Source organism: Suricata suricatta, chromosome 2, assembly GCF_006229205.1.
Source record: "Suricata suricatta isolate VVHF042 chromosome 2, meerkat_22Aug2017_6uvM2_HiC, whole genome shotgun sequence".
Taxonomy (NCBI): Eukaryota; Metazoa; Chordata; class Mammalia; order Carnivora; family Herpestidae; genus Suricata; species Suricata suricatta.
In genome coordinates this window covers 36,602,967-36,622,180 of record NC_043701.1, presented here as the reverse complement: position 1 = coordinate 36,622,180, position 19,214 = coordinate 36,602,967, and the positions used below count along the sequence as shown (strand labels likewise).

At 38.5% G+C, this 19,214-nt stretch overlaps 1 protein-coding gene and 1 non-coding gene across 4 annotated transcripts in view; both read right to left on the bottom strand.

Annotated features, from left to right (window-relative positions):
- DOCK4 (dedicator of cytokinesis 4) overlaps positions 1-19,214 on the bottom strand; it is a 417,061-nt gene that overhangs the window by 258,070 nt on the left and 139,777 nt on the right. The window lies entirely within an intron of this gene.
- Positions 18,874-19,069, bottom strand: LOC115286064. Its single transcript, XR_003905833.1, has one exon. It is a non-coding gene; the product is annotated as a U2 spliceosomal RNA (small nuclear RNA).

The window sequence follows — 19,214 nt, the reverse complement described above, 5'->3', positions numbered from 1 at the left end:
TGGAGGGAGATGCAGAGAGAGAATCTTAAGCAGGCTCACGCCCAGCACACAGCCAGATATGGGGCTTGATCCCACGACCCTGGGATCATAGCCTCAGCTGAAATCAAGAGTCAGATGCTCAACTGACTGAACCACCCTGGCGCCCTTTTTAATATAAGCAAGGCAGTTAAGCTGGAGACCATTACCTCTGCAGGAAAAATTTTATTGGTATCAAGAATTTTCCTAATGGTACGTCAGGTTTCTAATTCAAACGCTGGCTTCAGATTCATACAGACCAGCAGAGAGAACCAGGATTTTGATTCTGCAGAGAGCAGGAAAGATGGCCTTCGAAGCCCAGACCAGCATGTGGGCGTGGAACAGCAAGTTCCAGGTGTCTGTTTCCTAAGGAGAACACACACCAAGATTGACCGGGCTGGGGCGCAAGCTCAGGATGCGTCTGAACAGTGAATGCTCAAATCTGAAGCACACAAAACCATGTGAATAAATGCAATCCCTTTCCAAAGCCAGCCATACCTAATCTACTTGACTGTGTTAATGCTGCCTCAATTACTGCAGCTCAAGAGTGCATTCCTAGTTTCCAAGTGTTTCCCAGTCACATTGAGTTTACAAAAATCATGAGACACTAACAAGGTGAACCTACATTGTGCAAAGCACTTTTATCTTTTCTAACCATTTTACTCACAATCCCTGTAGCTTAGAGGGGAGAGGGCCACAGACATTTTAAATCCCCTGTAGCCAGACACTGAACAAGATCTGGCAGATTCTTTCCTCCAACTTCAGCCAGAGTTGATGAGAAAGAAGAGCTTTCATCTTGTGGGACTTTGAGCTCCAAGAGGTGTGAAAGGCTAGAGCCACACAGAAAGAACTTGCTAGAAAAGAAACCTTCCCAGAGGGATGAAGAGAGCTCAGTTCGTACAATGAACTCCTGGAGCCAGCAGTTGATCCAGCAACAGTCGGCACCTCAGATTTCTCAAGTTAATTAACATTTTTGGCTAGTTTGAATTTGAGGAAAGTGCCACACGTAGCCAAGAATAGCAGTCACATACTATGCAAATAGTCAGGGATGCAAAGTAGGGCAAAGGCTGGAGCACTTTATGGGTGAAATTACTGGCTTATACTCTCTTGTGACTGGCAGTTCATCCTGGTAAACCTGTGCCTGTCTCTCCCCTTCATTTAGAGGCACCAAACCAGAAGAGAGCTAAGGCGGAAAGAGCAGGAACATTACATGAATAGCAGAGACATTATGCAACCATGGCCATGACCTATCAACAACTATGCCATAAAATAAGGGACACCAGCAACCATGAAAAAGCCAAGTGAGGAAGACACCGGATGCAAGCATGCTGAAAAGAGGGGTTGTTTCAGTTCCTGTCTTAGTTTAGGCTGCTATTACAAAACACCATAGACTGAGTGGCTTACAAACAACAAAAATGTACTTTTCAGAGTTCTGGAGGCTGGATGTCTGACCCCAGGCTGCCAGCAGGGTTAGGCTCTGGTGAGAGCTCTCTTCCAGGCTGCACTATCAACTTCTGATCGTACCATCAAGTAGCAGAAAGAGCAAGCTGGCTTTCTGGTCTCTTCTTCTAAGGGCACTCATCTCACTCATGAAGGCTCCACCCTCATGACCTAACGACCTCCAAAGTCCCCACCTCCAAACACTATCTCGATGGGGTTAGATTTCAACATATGGATTTTGGGAGAATACAAATATTCTGTCCGTAACAGATCCCCCAATAAGCCAGGGTGAACTTCACCCAGTTCACTGCTGACCCAACTAAGAGGTCGTCCTTCAGGAAGTCAGTCGACTCTCTTGACTGCCCGCTGATCTTCAGAGGAGCTGGCATATCACTCTCTCAACTGCTTAACTTAGGATGACAAAGAGTTTCTCTTTAGGACCCTTAATTCTACTCTACTCTTCTTCTTTTTTTCTAAGTTTATTTATTTATTTGGGGGCTGAGGGGAGGGGAAGAGAGAGAATAAGCAGGGGAGGGACAGAGAGAGGAGGAGGGAGAGAACCCCAAGCAGGCTCCACACTGTCAGCACAGAGCCAATCATGGGACTCGATTCCACGAACTGTGAGACCATGATCTGAGCCGAAATCAAGAGCCAGACACTTCACTGACTGAGCCACTCTGGCGTCCCTGAACCTTCATATTCTTCATGGTTCTCCTTCCCACCTTCCCTCTCTCCCTGTCTGTCCTTCTTCATATAAGCTCTATACTGTTAAAGATGGATGACATCTTCCTACAACTTCCTACAAACTTCCTGCCCAGCTCAGTATCCATAACCCCCCAGTGTGCACCCTGCTTTCAAGCCTATAATCAAGTCAGAGCCTCTTCCTCACACCCATCCTCCCCCTTTGCCTAATCTTGGACTGTAACTCAGGGACACACTTCTTTTCAAAGAGAATTTGCTATGTATGGTTCATCACTTCAAGCCTTTTCAAATTAATCTCATTGCTATGGGGCAATTTCTTGCTTCACTCCAAGAACATTTTTGAAACTATTAGATTAACCCTTGAAAGATACAGACTTAGAAAGGGCAGGCTGACGGATCAGAATTAAGGTAAGGCGAGCATACCATTAAAATGTCTCCTGCCAAAATGCCAAGAGATACACGTAACATACACCAGAAACTCAAATCAACCAAATCAAATGGCCTTCCTTCCCGAGATTCACAACAAAAAGCACGTCTACCAAAAAAAGGAGGCAGTGGGTTTGCATGACAAGGCTGGCCATGATCTCCACAGGAACATGACTGTGACCGGGAAACACAAGTGCAAATGCTAAATTCACTGCAGTCTGCAGCAGAAACTTCACCAGGATACATCATCTTGTCATGAGACCCTTAAGTAGGTCATAGCAAGCCTTAAAAAATATATTGACAGCAAGAAAAGTGTGACGGGTGACAATGTGTATATCATCTTGGAGGAAGAGTCAGTATTTTGCTATTCTGACCAAATCTTGACTGCATTAAAATGATGAAATATTTAGGAAGAGAGTGTACAAAAATATCTATTCAAACAGAGAAGCTAGAGGTACTGTACCATCAGCTAAAATATTTGATAGGTAATTAGGCTTAAGATGCTGCCTACCTTAAAATGAAAATCCTGAGAGAATGGCTACAAACACCAAATATAACTAAGAAGTTAGTTAGATGACTAGGCTAATTAAATTTCTAAATAAATCTCTCACATATTACTACAGTGAGGTCTCACACCAAGGCTGTTTTTGGCTTCTATTTTGGGGGCTGCTTGCTTCACTTTTAAAAAGGGCCTTTTGGTATTCACTGCAAGGCACCAAGGTCCTCAGGAAGGATCTGTCTTATTCTGAATTCCTCACTACACGACACTGTGTTGCAGTCAGATTCCTGTGCATTATGTGAATACCATATAAAACAGCAAGTAAGGCGGTGGTTGGAAGGTAGACTAGATTGTATTTCCAGCCACAGCTTTGAGAGCCTACATATTATATTTTCACTGTCTAATTCCCCTTCCCAGCACCCCCTCCTTACCTAAAAAGGGAGGACAGGCAGACAAGGGATGAAAATAAACGCACTGCCTTCCATTCATAGTTTCAAATGAACATTTAAGTGTCAACTGAACGATTTCCTCCAATATATTTTGCTTTCCATGAGGAGAAAATACTCTCATCTCCAGGAGAAGCAAAATCTTTTATTATAATATCCCCAAAGGAAAGGAGAAGGAAAATGTTATAGCATTCATTTATTTAGCTAAACAATGTAAATAAAATAAAACTCCCTGGAATTGTTTCTAACTGTAGTTTGTTTCTAACTAAATGCATCTATTTCAGCGGCCATAAATCTCAGTAAACAATTCAATAAGGTGTGAAGGTATAATTTTAAATTTTCCCCAATTTTTCTATTGCATGTATTCCTGGAAGCTCAATATAAGGCAAATAATTCCAGAAGAAATACAATATACAGACAAATACAAGAGAATTTGAAGTGAGGGCAAAGAAACTTCTTCATCTTTCTAGACCCCTAGACAGGGTAATAAAAGCAAATATAAAAATGACCATTTCTCACCTATCCGTTGAGGATTTGGGAAAAGATTAAAAAGCACAAAACTTCTAATTTATAAATGGATTTTAAATACTACCAATCCAGCTCCTTAAACAAAAAAAAAAAGCCAAACAAAACAAAACAAAAAAACAAAACCAAAACAACAAAAAAATAAGACACCTTTGGGAGGGTAAAGGTAAACACCTTTTATTGTGATGGCACATGCTACACCCTGCTAATGAATTCAGCATTACTTTTCAAGGTGTGCCTTAAATTTTGTTCTGAAATTTACATGCAATGTTTTCTCATGTTCATTCAAAACCTTCAAAACGTATCCTCGTATAGGATGGATCAACAGGGTAGCACTGTTTTCCTGACCCTATCAGTTAAGACTGGGCTTCTTTTTCTTGACTGTACAGGTTATGACTGCTTGATCGCTTTGTTTGGACACAGGATTATTAAGAAAGCTCTGCACAAGATAGGGACAGAGAGCTGGCCCTGGTTCCTAATGTTCATTCCTCAAATAACAGTCTCTGGAAATCTCAGCTACTACATTTCAATGTTGGGGGATCATAATCTTCTTTATACTTAAAAAAATTAAATCTTTAAAGAGAACGAGTAAGTTCAACATAAAATCCACATCAGCATTAATGTTTCAGTGTTAAATATAGTACTCAGTGTGAAGCAATCCCTAGAAATAGAAGTTTCAATGATAGCATCTAAATTTATAAATTGTGCAATAAAGGAGCACCTTTTCAACATATAGCTAATCTACTGTGCTTTTGATTGGGTGTGGGTCCTAAGCTCCCTCTCAAATCTTTTTTTTTTTTTCAATTTAAAGAGCTTAATATTTTCACTTACATACAAAGGGGAAAGAGAGAGAAGTTGATTCATGTGTGTGTCTGGGAGCAGGAAAAGAGAAGGTACAAGAAGATACAAGGCTAAATCAAGTGACCAACCAAGAGAACCAAAGTTTTATAATGAACTGGGTAACAATAGAGGAACCAAACAAGATTACTGAAAATACTTCCTCAAATAGCTAATGGTAAATTTTAAGTATTTTTTATTAATTATTTTATTTTAAATCTTTTTTTTTTACATTTATTTGTTATTGAGAGACAGAGAACAAACAGGATAGAGGCAGAGAGAGGAGACACAGAATCCAAAGCAGGCTCCAGGCTCTGAGCTAGCTGTCAGCACAGAGCCCGACGCAGGGCCTGGACCCGTGAACCGTGAGATCATGACCTGAGCAGAAGTTGATCACTCAACTGACTAAGTCTCGCAGGTGCCCCTTAAGTATCTTTTTTAAAGTGATTAAACAAGGAGAGGCACCTGCACAGCTCAGTCTGTTAAGCCTCTGACTTTGGCTCAGGTCATGATCTCGCCGTTAGTGAGTTCCAGCCTGGTGTCCGGCTCTGTGCTGACAGCTGAGAACCTGGAGCCTGCTTCAGATTCTGTGTCTCCCTCTCTCTCTGCCCCTCCCCTGTTTGTGCTCTTTCTCAAAATAATAAACATTAAAAATTTGTTTTAAATAAAGTGATTAAACAAGGAAAGGAATCTGTGTGTGTGCCATCATTTTAAACACGGTCCCTGATAGAAACAAGACCTAGCAGCACTGAGTCCTGCCCACATTATTCTTATTCTTCCCAAGAAGTGATAATCAACAAAAAGGATGAGTTGACTAAACCCTGAACACTCACTTAAATGCTCTCAAATAGAGAGAAGCTCAATTGGAAGTCCTTAAAAAAAAAAAAAAAAAAAAAAAAGGTTTGACACTAGAATCCTGACTTCCCCAGGTGCCCCAGGCTTGCCACATTCCAAAATACTAAGCAGAGTTAGGGTCAAGTTAACTTGCAGGCTAAGGTCATATAAAATATGTAGAAGGGGTACAATTTCGGCTCAGGTCAAGATCTCACAGTTCATGAGTTTGAGCCCCACATCGGGCTCTCTGCTGTCAGCATGGAACCTGCTTCAAATCCTCTGCCCCCTCTCTCTGTGCCCTTCCCCTGCTCACGTACTCTCTCTCCCTATCTCTCAAAAACTAAATAAGCTTAATAAAAATATATGTAGAAAAGAGAATACCCCAATAGGGTGACCAACCATCCTGGCATGCCTGGACTGAGAGGGTTTCCTGGGATGTAGGATTTCAAATGCTAAATCTAGAAACCTCCTGACACACCAGGATCGTTAGTCGCCCCAGGTCCAGATCCTCCAACAAAGACTACGCTCTGGTCCAGTTGACTTGTGCGCACTCTCATGCCCTTGGATTATGAGTGCTGCAGTGAGGCTGCCAGCCAGCCCTAAAGTTGTACATAGCAATTTGAAAGTCAATTTAGTCTTGGATAAAGTAGAAACAGGATCAGGCACATTCATATCTATTTGATCAGAACAAACAGATGCCATGGAGAGTGGTCTCCATTATGCATGAGTGAAATGAAATAAGGGCAAATTACAAACTATACTAAAACAAAAAAGTTCAAGGGAAAGAACTCACATGCAAACAACAGATGTGGAACTAAGACTGTCAGGAACATCACCCTAAAACAGGACTTCCATAGAGAGTTTCACATTCTATAAAAACTTCATAAAACTATGAGTCTGTAAAATAAGGATTCAAAGACTAGATGATAGAACAAAATGCCAAAATGAAAGGAAAATAGCAGAAATAAGGAGATGCACAGAAAACGAAACAACATTGGGTAGTTAGTAAACAAATTAGAAATAACAAAGGGTAAAAGAGATGAAAATCTAAGGGCACAGAGTAAAGGATAGAGATGACCATGCTGAATGTGGCCGGAAAAGACAAAAAAAAAATTCAGTGAAGTAGTGAGAAGGTGACACGGGGAGAATCAAGATAATCAAATGTAATGATTGGTGTTCTTGAAGTAACACATACACAGAGACACACACAGCAAAGAGAAAAGAAACATTCATATCAAAAACCAGACTACAAAGAAAAAGGAACTGTGATCCATTGTTGGTGGGAATGCAAACTGGTACAGCCACCATAAAAAAACAATACGGAGTTTTCTCAAAAAATTAAAAATAGAATTATCATATGATCTTGTTATTCCACTACTGGGTATTTACCCAAAGGATACAAAGACACTAATTTGAAATGATATATTCACCTCTATGTTTGTTGCAGCATTATTTGTAATAGTCAAATTATGGAACCAACGCAAGTGTCCATCTATAGATGAATGGATAAAGAAGAGGTGTACATACACAGACGTACACACGATGGCTTATTACTCAGTCCTACAGTAGTCCTACTTCAGGACTATTACTTAGTCCTCAGTCTTAAAGATCAAAATATTGCCATTTGCAACAACATGGATGCATCTAGACAGTATAATTCTAAATTGAATAAAGTCAGAGAAAGACAAATACCATGAGTTCACTCACATATGAAATTTTAAGAAACAAAACAAAGAAAAAAGAGACAATTTAAAAAACAGATTCTTTGTTCTCTACGTAGAGAACAAACTGATAGTTACCAGAGGAGGGAGGGGCAGTGAGAGGGGTAAAATAGGTAACGGGGATTGGAGTACACTTATTGTGATGGGCACTGAGTAATGACCACAACCGCTGAATCCCAAGAGGAGTAGGTAGAGGAGTAGTGGGGACCCCATGATTGCCTCATGCTGCAAACGCATCTGAAAAAAAAAAAAAAAACGTCAAATCACTCTGAACACCTAAGAAATTGATCTGAGGACTGAGAACTGCAAATCTAAAGGAAGAAAATCAGCCACATCATGGAAGGTAGGAGCTACGGAGAGTTACTTTGGGGGAGAAAAGAATCGTGGGTACTGGGGAGAGGAGTCCTAATCATGGAAAGAGAGAAAGAGAGAAAGTGGCCTGCAGGGATTGCACTAGAATCGCCGAATCACTACATGGTAACCTGAAACACATACAACACTGTATATTAATTTTACTAGAATTACTTTTTTTTTAAAGTTTTATTTATTTATTTTGTGAGAGACAGTGTGTGCATGCATGTGAGCATGGGTAGGGGGTAGAAAGAGAGAGACAGAGAGAGAGACAGACAGGGAAACCCAACCAGGTTCCATGATGTCAGCACAGGGGCCAATCTTACAAACCATGAGATCATGACCTGAGCCTAAATAGTCAGATGCTTAATGGACTGAGGCACCAAAGCACCCCAGGAACTATTATTATTTTTTAATAATAAAACTGGAGTACCAAAAATTATAACACACCAAAACCTCTACAAAATAAAGGAAGAACCAAAGCTGTAGATCAAAAGGGCATTCTCATGCCAGGGACAATTTATACAGAATAGAAAAGAATTTATGCAGTAGCTTAAGTTGCTGAATAGAAGAATAAAAAAATTTACAGACATCAAGATGTATAAAAAGCAAGTCACCCACTAGAGGGAGAAAGACAAGAAAATTAAGCTGACTATAGACACTTTCATAATAATGTTCACTGTCAGGAGATAGCAGGGTCATGTGTTTAAAAAAGGAAACATATGACCCAAGAATGTTACATTACTAAACACAGCTAATTTGTCGTTCAAGTATAAAAGCAAAACACAGGCATTTGCAAACATTTAAAAACTCAGGAAATAGACAATCCATGAGTATTCCCTGAGAATAAACAAACCAAAAAAACTACTTGACCATGAAATCTGGATAAACAAGAGATGAATCAAAATAAAGAATTCAGAAATGGAAAAACTGTGGCAAAAAGACCTGTGGTAAGCACAGAATCTGTTTAAATATAGAACTAAGACTAAACAACTAAGGGATTATGATTGCAGATCAGAGTATGAACGCTCTAAACCCTGAAAAAAGAAAAATGAATTCAAGCAACATAAGGGGCAGTGGGAGGAAGCACAAGTTTGCTCATTCTTCTTGTTTTTTTCACAGAAGATAATCCATAATATGTAAGATGCTTAAAATTACTTTGTTTAAAAATTTTTTAAGTTGAGGTATAATTATACATAAAGTACACAGACTTTAAGCGTACAGTCTGATGGGTTGTGACAAACACATACACTTGTTTGACCAATACCCCAATGAAGATATAGAACACAGACATTAACCTAGGCAACCAATCACCACAAAGGGACCCACTGTTCTGATGTCCATCATCAGAGACCAATTCTACTTGCTCTTGAACATAATGTAAATGGACTCCTACAATACACGCACTTGTGTGTCTGCCTTCTTTGTTCAGTATGTCTATGAGAGTCCTCCGGGTTGCGGTGTACGTTTGAAGTCCCTTCCTTTTTTATTGATGGATACAATTCTATTGTATGGATGTACCACATTTTGTTAATGGTGATTGTTTCTAGGTACTTATGAACATTCTTGTACAAATCTTTTTGTTGGCATAAGGTTTCATTTCTAGAGAGTGAATATCAGTTTATTACTGAATCCTAAGATCTTAATTTTATTTTATTAAGTTTTTAAAATTTTATTTATTTTTGAGAGAGACAGAGTACAAGTGAGGAAGGAGCAGAGAGAGAGGGAGAGACAGAATTCGGAGCAGGCTCCACGCTCTGAGCTGTCAGCACAGAGGTTGACGTGGGATTTGTATTCATGGACTATGAGATCATGACCTCAGAAGAAGTTGGATGCTTACCCGACTGAGCCACCCAGGTGTCTGTAAGATCTTAATTTTATAAGAAACAATTTCCCATAAATTCTGATCACTGTACAGTCCCTCCAAGAGTACTGGAGACTTTCAGTTGTTCCATAGCCTCATACATGCTTTGTATTTTCAGTATTTTAATTCCAGCCATTCTGATGGTCGCATGGTGGTAGCAACATGATGACTCCACCCTCCTCATGATTCTGAACTCTTTTCCTTACCTTGGAGGCACTGTTTTTTTTTATTAATGTTTTTATGATGAAGCTCAAAAATCCTTCCAATTTCATTTCATTAAATGTAATGCTTTAAATTCTAAAACCCGCAGGCACAACATGAACACACTATTCATATCGACCCAGGATCTGCTCATTCATTCTTCTAGTCATAAATTTGCAGAGACTAATTCTCTGTGAGATGACAATCTGGAGATAATTTGTAACTGTATTCTTTGTGTTTTTCTATATTTCTTGTGTTTTATAAAAGGCGCATGTCTCTTATTTTAGAAATGTTGTGAAGTCATTATTTGTTGTTATAAATGCACAAAGAGAAAAAGGTAGAGGTGAGATCAAAGTCCTTTTGAAAAATTAATTAGCAGGCATATAGACAGAATATCTCTATTTTGGGGACTTTTGACTCCTCAAAAACTTCTTAGGGAGGAGCAACAGAAGAGCCTTAGTGGTGATAAATACTAATGTCACCATGCCATACAAATGGATGACGACTGAAGATCAATATGTCAAGTGAGGCCAAGAACAAACAGCTTAGAGGTGGCAGTATTGTCACTCTAGTGCCACCACCGGCTGTGGAGCTTCAGATGCACCCTGGACAGGCTACACCTTATACTGTCACTAAGTGTGTATCCTGAAAACCAATACTGGTGGAACTGTATTTCTCTTCCAAATGACAAAGTAACAAAAAAGTAAAATCCAAGCCAAATCTGGATAACTCTCAATCAAGGAATTAAGTCAAACCTGTTTGGTTTTATGGAAAGGACGTAACATCCCTACCAGCTCGAGTCGACTTCAGTCCCTACTCCTTGGTTACCACCTCTGATGTTGTGTGACAATAAAAAGGACTATGTCTACCTCACTCAGTGGGAACTTTTTTTTTTTTTAAGCCACATATTATAGACCAATTGGGCCTACCAGATTACCTTCTGGGCTTCAGAAATGGTGCCTATCAACAAGTTCACCCCCACAGAGGTGTTCCCATCCACTTTGGGCTAGTCCTTCTCTTCTGAGAGATGGTTTAGTCTCTGCACAACAAAGGCTAAATAACAGGAAGGGGATTTAACAGAGGAAGCAAAACAGAGAGGCTAGGAGTATTAACATTCATATACCAGGACGCATTCTATTGCTTGGAGCTCAGTGAATCTCTGAGATCCCTAGAATCATTATCCATATTGAACCATGCACTTCGGATACATTCCACACTTAAGTAGTGTAAGTGGTATGAGAACTGTCTCCAAGTCTTACGTTATTATCAATGAAAAGATATTTACATTATGAGGAGCCCTGCCACAATTTCTGCTAAGGCTGAATTCTCAAGCACTTATGGTGCTATTACAAAATTGAAGATTTTAAAGAGAATTTCATTTCAGAGACATAGAAATGCATAAATCTAGTTTTAAACTGTCCTTCTTTTTCTTTAAAGTAATTTCTTACTTGAAATCTTCTGGGTTTTATATATCATACCTCTCCTTAAAGTAACTCTGGAAAAATGAGTGTAGAAAGTAAAACCTTCTCTTTATGAAGAATTTCCTGATTCCCAAAGAGCTGAAGATCTGCCCCCCAGGTTAGGTCCATACCTAACACCCGTGGACTACATGTGATCCACAGAAGTCTCCTGTTTCCTTAGCACTGCTTTGTTTTTATGAGACTCTTTATTTTTTTAAGTTTATTTATTTATTTTGAGAGTAAGACAGAGAGCGTTGTGAGAGTGAGTGGGGGATGGGGGCAGAGAGAGATTCCCAAGCAGGCTCCGCACTGTCAGCCGAAGGCCCAATGCAGAGCCCAATCCCACAAAGTGACTTCAGCTCAGATCATGATCTTGCAAGAGCCAGAGCTGGATGCTCAACTAACTGAGCCACCAAGACACCCCTCCTTAGCACTGTGTTTAAAACAATTATATTGAGTAGTTTTTCCATAAATAAGTTTAATTTCCAGGTTTTCTTGAAAAATAAGAAAATTCTGTTACTCTGGATCCTAATTTCCCATGGTGACAACTTAGTTTGATTTAACTAACAACTGACCCTTTTAGATGAAAAACATAACCAATTACCCCTATTACTTTCACCTGGTCCTTCCCACGCATGCCTGGCACCAAAAAGCATTTGAACATTCAGCCCCTATCATATATCACGTGTATTCTACCACAACTACCTTATTCATACTGCTGTTTTCATTAATAAAGTATAAATGAGTTAGGCACACCTTTAAGCCATCTTGTATGGAGCCCAGAAGCTGAGAAAATACTCTCCATATACATATGCTGACACAGTTTAAAGTGAGGTCAAAATATTTCACACAGAAAATTTAATGAGATCAATATGAAATAATGTGATTAGACAGAAATCCTCCAACAGGATTCTCAAGTGATAAAAATTAAATCTTGTGCTATCAAATCTTATGATTAGAATTCTAAATAAAAAAGTCATTACATTTAAGTGACACAAATAGGAGAAATTATGCCAGATAGACTCTGTGCGTTTGTTTTTTGGTTTTTTTAAACATTTTTTTAATGTTTTTTAAATTTATTTTTGAGAGACAGCATGAGCAGGGGAGGGTCAGAGAGAGAGGGAGACACAGAATCCGACGCAGGCTCCAGGCTCTGAGCTAGCTGTCAGCACAGAGTCTGACATGGGGCTCAAACTCAGAACCGTGAGATCATGACCTGAGCCAAAGCCAGAAGCCAGATGCTTAACCGACTGAGCCACTCAGGCGCCCCAGACTCTGTGCTTTTGTTTTAAAATGTTCAATAATAGGGGTTTGCTTAAATAAACCATGGTGTTCCATACAACAGAATATTAGCATTAAGAATGATGTTACAAAAGGAAATTTAATCACATGAGAAATTGATCTAGAATTAGGAGCATGCTCTAAAACAGTATATCCAGTTATTACACATGTATGCATTAAGTATGTACAATTTTATGTATTAGATTCTTTTAAATGTCCATTTTAAAAGACAAAGTACATACAATGTTTAAAGCAGTTATCTCAAGGTGGCAGATTTAAAAGTCATTATCATTTTAGTTTTTACATTTTAACAAAAACAAATATTATTTTTTAGTAAGACAGTGATAACACATCCAGTTCAGCCCAAGATGCAACCCCAAGTTGAAACCATACGTTGAGACATCTTATGGACTATTTTCTTTTGATTTAACAGGGAAACACTGATGAATATTGCCAACAAAAATCCTTGCAGAGTCTCAAGCAGCCATCTATGGTGACAGGAAGGTCACAGTATGCCCAATTATTATAATTCTTTTCAGGAGAGGTGAGACCCTGAGGTATAGCTGTCAAAGTACATAAGAATATACAATTATAGAAGTTAAAAATGTATTTCCTCTGACCTCAAGGAAGTGGGAGAAGAGAAAAAATGTGGGGTCATAGTTTAATTCCATATAGTCAACATTTTTCATCAATTCACAACCTTGAGGAAATTTTAAGTATCAAAATATGGCATAACTAACCATATATGAATAGACAACAAATTTTAGGTAAAAGGAGGGTCAATGACAAAAATCATTCAATGGATAATGAACAATTTCAAAAACAATAAAAGTTAATTATTCTAAATCACAACTACTATGTAATAATAGACTTGAACATTAAAAAAAATCTTTAAATTGCAAGCCCATTGCTCTAACACTCTGCTTCTTATTCCATTTCACCATGTGGCATAAGAGAGGACTCAGAAGACATTTTACTTATGGTTCCTGTATTCCTATGAACTTTCATTTTGGCAAGAACACTTCTATGAGTTTCTTTTTCAGTAAAAATGAAGAACCAGACCTTCATGATTTCAGTGACTCTCTCAACCCTAAAATTCTATGATTCAATGGCAAAGATTTAACTTGGACTCCAGACTACCCCTCTTTGGATCACATAACGTACTTCTGGAGAGCCCAATGGGTCAAGAGTGCCAGCCGGTGGGCTCCTAGGGGAGCACACTGCCAATGTAAAGATTCTCCAGTCTCTAATGAAATGCAAGCAAATGACTGCAAGGGGATAAAGAGTAATAATCTGTAAGGATGTTTATCTGTCATTTTAGTGACCCTTCTTTACCCCAAATGCACTCACTGGAATAGACATCACTGTAGTCTAAAGGAATCAATGACCAGGAGATAAACACACTACGCCCCACGGTCAGGCCTTATTTGTCTTAGGACAGGAAGATCATGTCCAAAAAAGTGGAAAAGGATACTGGACCACAGACCATGAGAAAGAATTAAGAAGTTATTAAACAGTATTGATAACACTCACCTCCAAGATAGCAAAGATAGATAAAACTTGTTACATGGGAAAAAAGTAGAAGATGAGTATGTGCTAAGTAAAAATTCCATAAATGCTACATGGTAAAAACTAGAGCAAACACATCGGTAGGATGGGGGTATTCAGTTGATAATGCACAATCTTTTCAAAATAAAACTGCTCTGTCCAACTACTAGCTAGATGAATGACCAATCATCTATGGACGATAAGAGCTCTATTAACTTACCTTACCTGACAGTGTGTTAGGCAAAAGAAGGAAATAAGCAAGACATTATTATTTATCCGATGAAATAGAGACTCGTGCATGTCTTGACCAAAACTATGTCATTACATTTTCTTTATAATAAAAAAATTCCCAATCAATAATCTCATTGTCCCCCTGAAAAATTTGTTTCACTAATAAGTCATATTCAATTCTTCTACCCTCAAGAAACTGCCACAAACCAATCCTAACCACAAAGGATAGGGTCTTAAAAACAGGGACTTACTTATTTTGATCTATACACAATGATGCAATGATAACCTAACAACACTCCAATGAGAGGTTATAGTGTAGATAATCAAGACATTGCCTAAAATGTTAAAGATTAAGATCTCTATTAAAAAGGCATTATTCATAAAAGCCATCAGGGGAGAAAATGAGATGTCACAAAATCATGAATATTTAATAAATAGGCAGATAAGCCATTCTCACAAAACACAGTTGATTTAAAAAACAAAATAATTCAGAAGAGCAGAGTTTGTTATCAACCGGTTATAAGCAGCAGTAGATCCAAGTATCAGGGAGAGAAAAGACAACTCTTGAGAAAAGGGATATGAAAATATTTGACTTCAACATGGCTTGTACATAATATTTGAATACCCCTAGATGTCAAGCCAAGTCTGGGCCCCCAGGGGCTGTAATATATGCTCTTAGCTTACATGGGGTGCCTGGGTGTCTCAGTCAGTTAAGTGCCCAGCTCCTGACATTGGCTCAGGTTTTAATATCATGGTTTTGTGAAAATATGCCCAGTGTCAGGCTCTGCATAGACAGCATGGTGCCTGCTTGGGATTCTCTCTGCCTCTCATGCACATGCACACATCCTCTCTTGTCTCAAAAATAAACTTAAAAAAAAAGTTGTTAGCTTCCATCCTGAAATAAAAATCTTAGACAACATTTAGGAGGCTACATTATTTCACATTTGAGCCATGAGCACTCAGGTTAAAAAGCAGATTTAGTGACCATCTCATAACTAATTTGAAAAAAAATTAATAATAATTGTTATTATTAACATTATCAGAGCTGCAGCTTCACTTGGATGGCACTATTTAACAGGTTTTGTTTGAAGTACTTTAAGTATATGTCTACTAATCTCAATTTCTCTTTGAAGTAAGTATTATTATTAACCCCATTTACAGATAAGGAAACTGACGTTCAGAGAAGTTAGGTTATTTAGCCAAGATCACTTAGTGGTTAGAACCTAGGAAGTATGCTCCAGAGTTTGTTATCTTCAACATTGCCCACCACCGTGGCTTACTGTCTTTGCTTTTTATGTTAGTGGGATTTCCCCCATTCTATAACTATAGTTTCATGAATGGCAAACTGTGTGCTGGATTAGAAATAGTAGATGATGAACTGAATGACCTGGTTTCACTGACAACCTGTATGTCCTTGGCACCTCATTCTACTTCCTTAGGCTTCAGATTCTTCAGTTGCATAAAGTATATTCTGTTTTAGACTCTCTTAAATATTATTTTTGTCTAGTGCTCAAAGTACATGAATTTGGTCCTTCTCCCTTAATCATATGCCATAACAAATATTTTTCTCTAGCCCAAACTTCTCCTCTCACTCCACACTCATGCCTCCAAGCATCAACCTGATATCTCGACTTGAATGTAATATGTACCCCAAACACACCAGTTCCAAAGCCCAATTCATTTATATCACTTGACTCTTTCCTAGTCTCACCCCATTCCTTAACACCCTACTAAATGTACCTCTATTCTACTGGTTCAAGGTCAAGAATATTATAACCATCCTTGATTCTCTTCTTTTCTCAATCTGTACATCCAGTTCTTCAGCAAACCCAAGGATTGGTTCTTCAAAATATCACCCTAATTGACCACTGTCATCACACAACTACCCCTACCTCAGCCCGAGCTCTTCAGAATTTCATGTAGACGATTTCAACGGCTACCAACCACCCAACATCATCCCTAAATTTCCTCCCTTGCTTCACAGCATTGTTGTCAGTCGGATACTTCTAACACCAGAGTTCCCCAAGCCTCAGCTCTACTCAGAATCCTCCAGGGGCCTTATCATCTAGCTCACAAAGCACACACCCTTCATATCATGCTAATAAAGGGCCAGGTGGATCTGGTTTCTCACCTTGCCCCCCAATCTCCTCTCCATCTTGATAAACTTATCTCCTGCCATTCTATGATTGCCCATTCCACTCCACTCCATCTTCTTTATGATTCTTCAGTTACACTCAAGCATACCCCCGTTTTCTAGTTTTTATACCTGGCTCTGTCCAGAACACTCTTTCCTCAGAAAACTCCGTAATCTGTCTTACTTCTTTAAGGTCCCTTCTCAATTGTCACCTTACAAACAAAGGCTTTCCCAACTACTAGATAAAAATAGTACCTTCCCACTGTCAGGATCTATCCCATTATCCTAATTTACCTTTAAAGCATTTCCTGTACCCCCACCCCATCATCACCTGATTAAGAAATTAGCTCCATGAAAGCAGGAAACTGTTCACTGCTATGAATATACATACTGGAATAGTATTTGACACACAGCAGATTCTCAGTAAATACTTACTAAACAAATAAACAAACCAACCAATAATTATCACAATGTGTTATGATGATCATTTGACACTAAATGGTTACTGACAGAGAACAAGGATCAAGTCTTTTTTCTTTTTCAATCCACATACACTCAAATCAGCCCTTGCCCAAAAGATAATAACTGGTCAATAATATTTATCAAACAAACAAGAGCTATTTGTTTTTTTTTTTAACCCTGAAACATACTACTTTCCAGAACAGGATAAGAACTAGTAGATTCAAAAGCCATGTCTCTAAATCTGATAGGCTGGCGAAAGCATGCCCTTTTGTTCAAGAAAGCCCTACGAGACATCAAAAGCACTGCCATCGCAAATATTACCATTTAAAATATGAGGGAATATAGGTCAACTGCCATTTGCCAAAAGTTAAAAAAAAAAGGGGGGGGTATTAAAATTCATGTCTTATAATGTAAAGTTAAGAAAATAATAGCACTTTTCTCCATGGAGTAGAAAGAAAGCAAGTTCCCTTTAAGCTACCATTTTTAAGTTTTCATTCATAGCATATGGAACTGCTGTTTAGGGAGATGATTGTCAAGACTCTGTCCCTTAAATGACAACTATACTTAAAATAAACAGAACGTGTCAATTGAAAACCTACATCTCATTTAAGCTTGGTGTGTGTGTGTGTGTGCACGCACGCTGGATATACTTGTTATTTGCTAGATTCTAGGAATTTTAATGAGTGCTTGTTAAAAAAAAAAAAAAGGGCAGGGGTACCTGGGTGGCTCAGTTGATTGAGCATTCAACTCTGGTTCAGGTCATAATCTCACAGTTCGTGGGTTAAAGTCCTATATCTGGCTCTGTGCTCATAGCCCATAGCCTGGAGCCTGCTTCAGATTCTGTCTCCATCTCTCTCTGCCCCTCCCCTGCTCACACACCCTCTCTCTCAAATATAACTAAACATTAAAATGAAAAAATTAATTGTATGTATGAATAAAATGTATGGCAATAGCCCAAAGTCTGAAGGAAAGGGAAAGCTTACTACCTTAAGTTCTTATTCTACATGTCAAGTGGTACATTACTAAAAACTTAAGGCACACATTAAGTAATCAGTAGAAGTCAACAACAAAAGTTTATAAGCCAATAGAAGAGGTAAAATACAATTGTAAAAATATAGTTAATCCCAAATAAGACCGAAAAAGAGGAAAAGGAATAAATAACAAGTAAGACAAACAGAACACATACACCAAGATGATAGTTAAAAACCTAAACATATTAATAATTACATTAAATTCAAATGGTCTAAACACCACAATTAAGAAACAGGGATTGCCAGATGAAAAATCAAGACCTGGGGTACCTGGCTCACTTGGTTTAGTGTCCAATTCTTGATTTTGCCTTAGGTCACAATCTCATGATTTGTGAGTCTGAGCCCTGTGTTGGGCTCTGTGCTGACAATGAAGAGCCTGCTCGGATTCTCACTCTCCCTGTTTCTCTGTTCCTCCTCTACTTGTGCTCTCTTTCTCTCTCTCTCTTTCTCAAAATAAATAAACAAACAAACAAAAATCAAGACCTAATTAAATGCTGCTACAAGACAACCAATTCACATATAAAGGCACACGTTAAATTTAACAAAGCAAGATTAACCAAAAGTAAGCTGGAGTACCTATATTAATATCAAAGTAGATTTCAGAGCACAAAATCTTACTATCGATGAGGTCATTTCATAATGATAAAAGAGTCAATTCAGTCAGAGGATATAACAACCCTAAACATTTACCTACTAAAAACAGAGCTTCAAAATTAATCACAGTGAGATCAAGCCAGATGTGCTGGAAAGAGTGGGGTGTTTACAGCCCTACAGACCTACACTCAGCATTAGCCTCACCACTACTCATTCTGTGATCCAAGGCAAGCGATGAAACCCCTTTGAGCTTCATATCTTCATCTATCTATATTACAAGCATCATTAAACCTGCTTATTTGAAGGATGTAAGAGGATTTTTCCTCAACATTTAGCATAATGTCTGATTCAGAGGAATAACTCAAAAACTGTTATTTTCCTTTTCTTTTACTGGTCACTGTCGTTTCAGCATTCCTTCTAAAATGAAAGAACTACACTTGATCTTAGCCAAAAGGCCGAGAAGCGATAAGAAAATGCAAAATGCTTATTGATTCATGATGTGGTTTCATCTTAGCTTGGGCAAACCATGCACTATTTAATACATAGTAGCAGAATATTTACTATTGAAGCTTGAAAAGATGTGAGTTCTTTGTGTGCAATCTTTCATTTAGG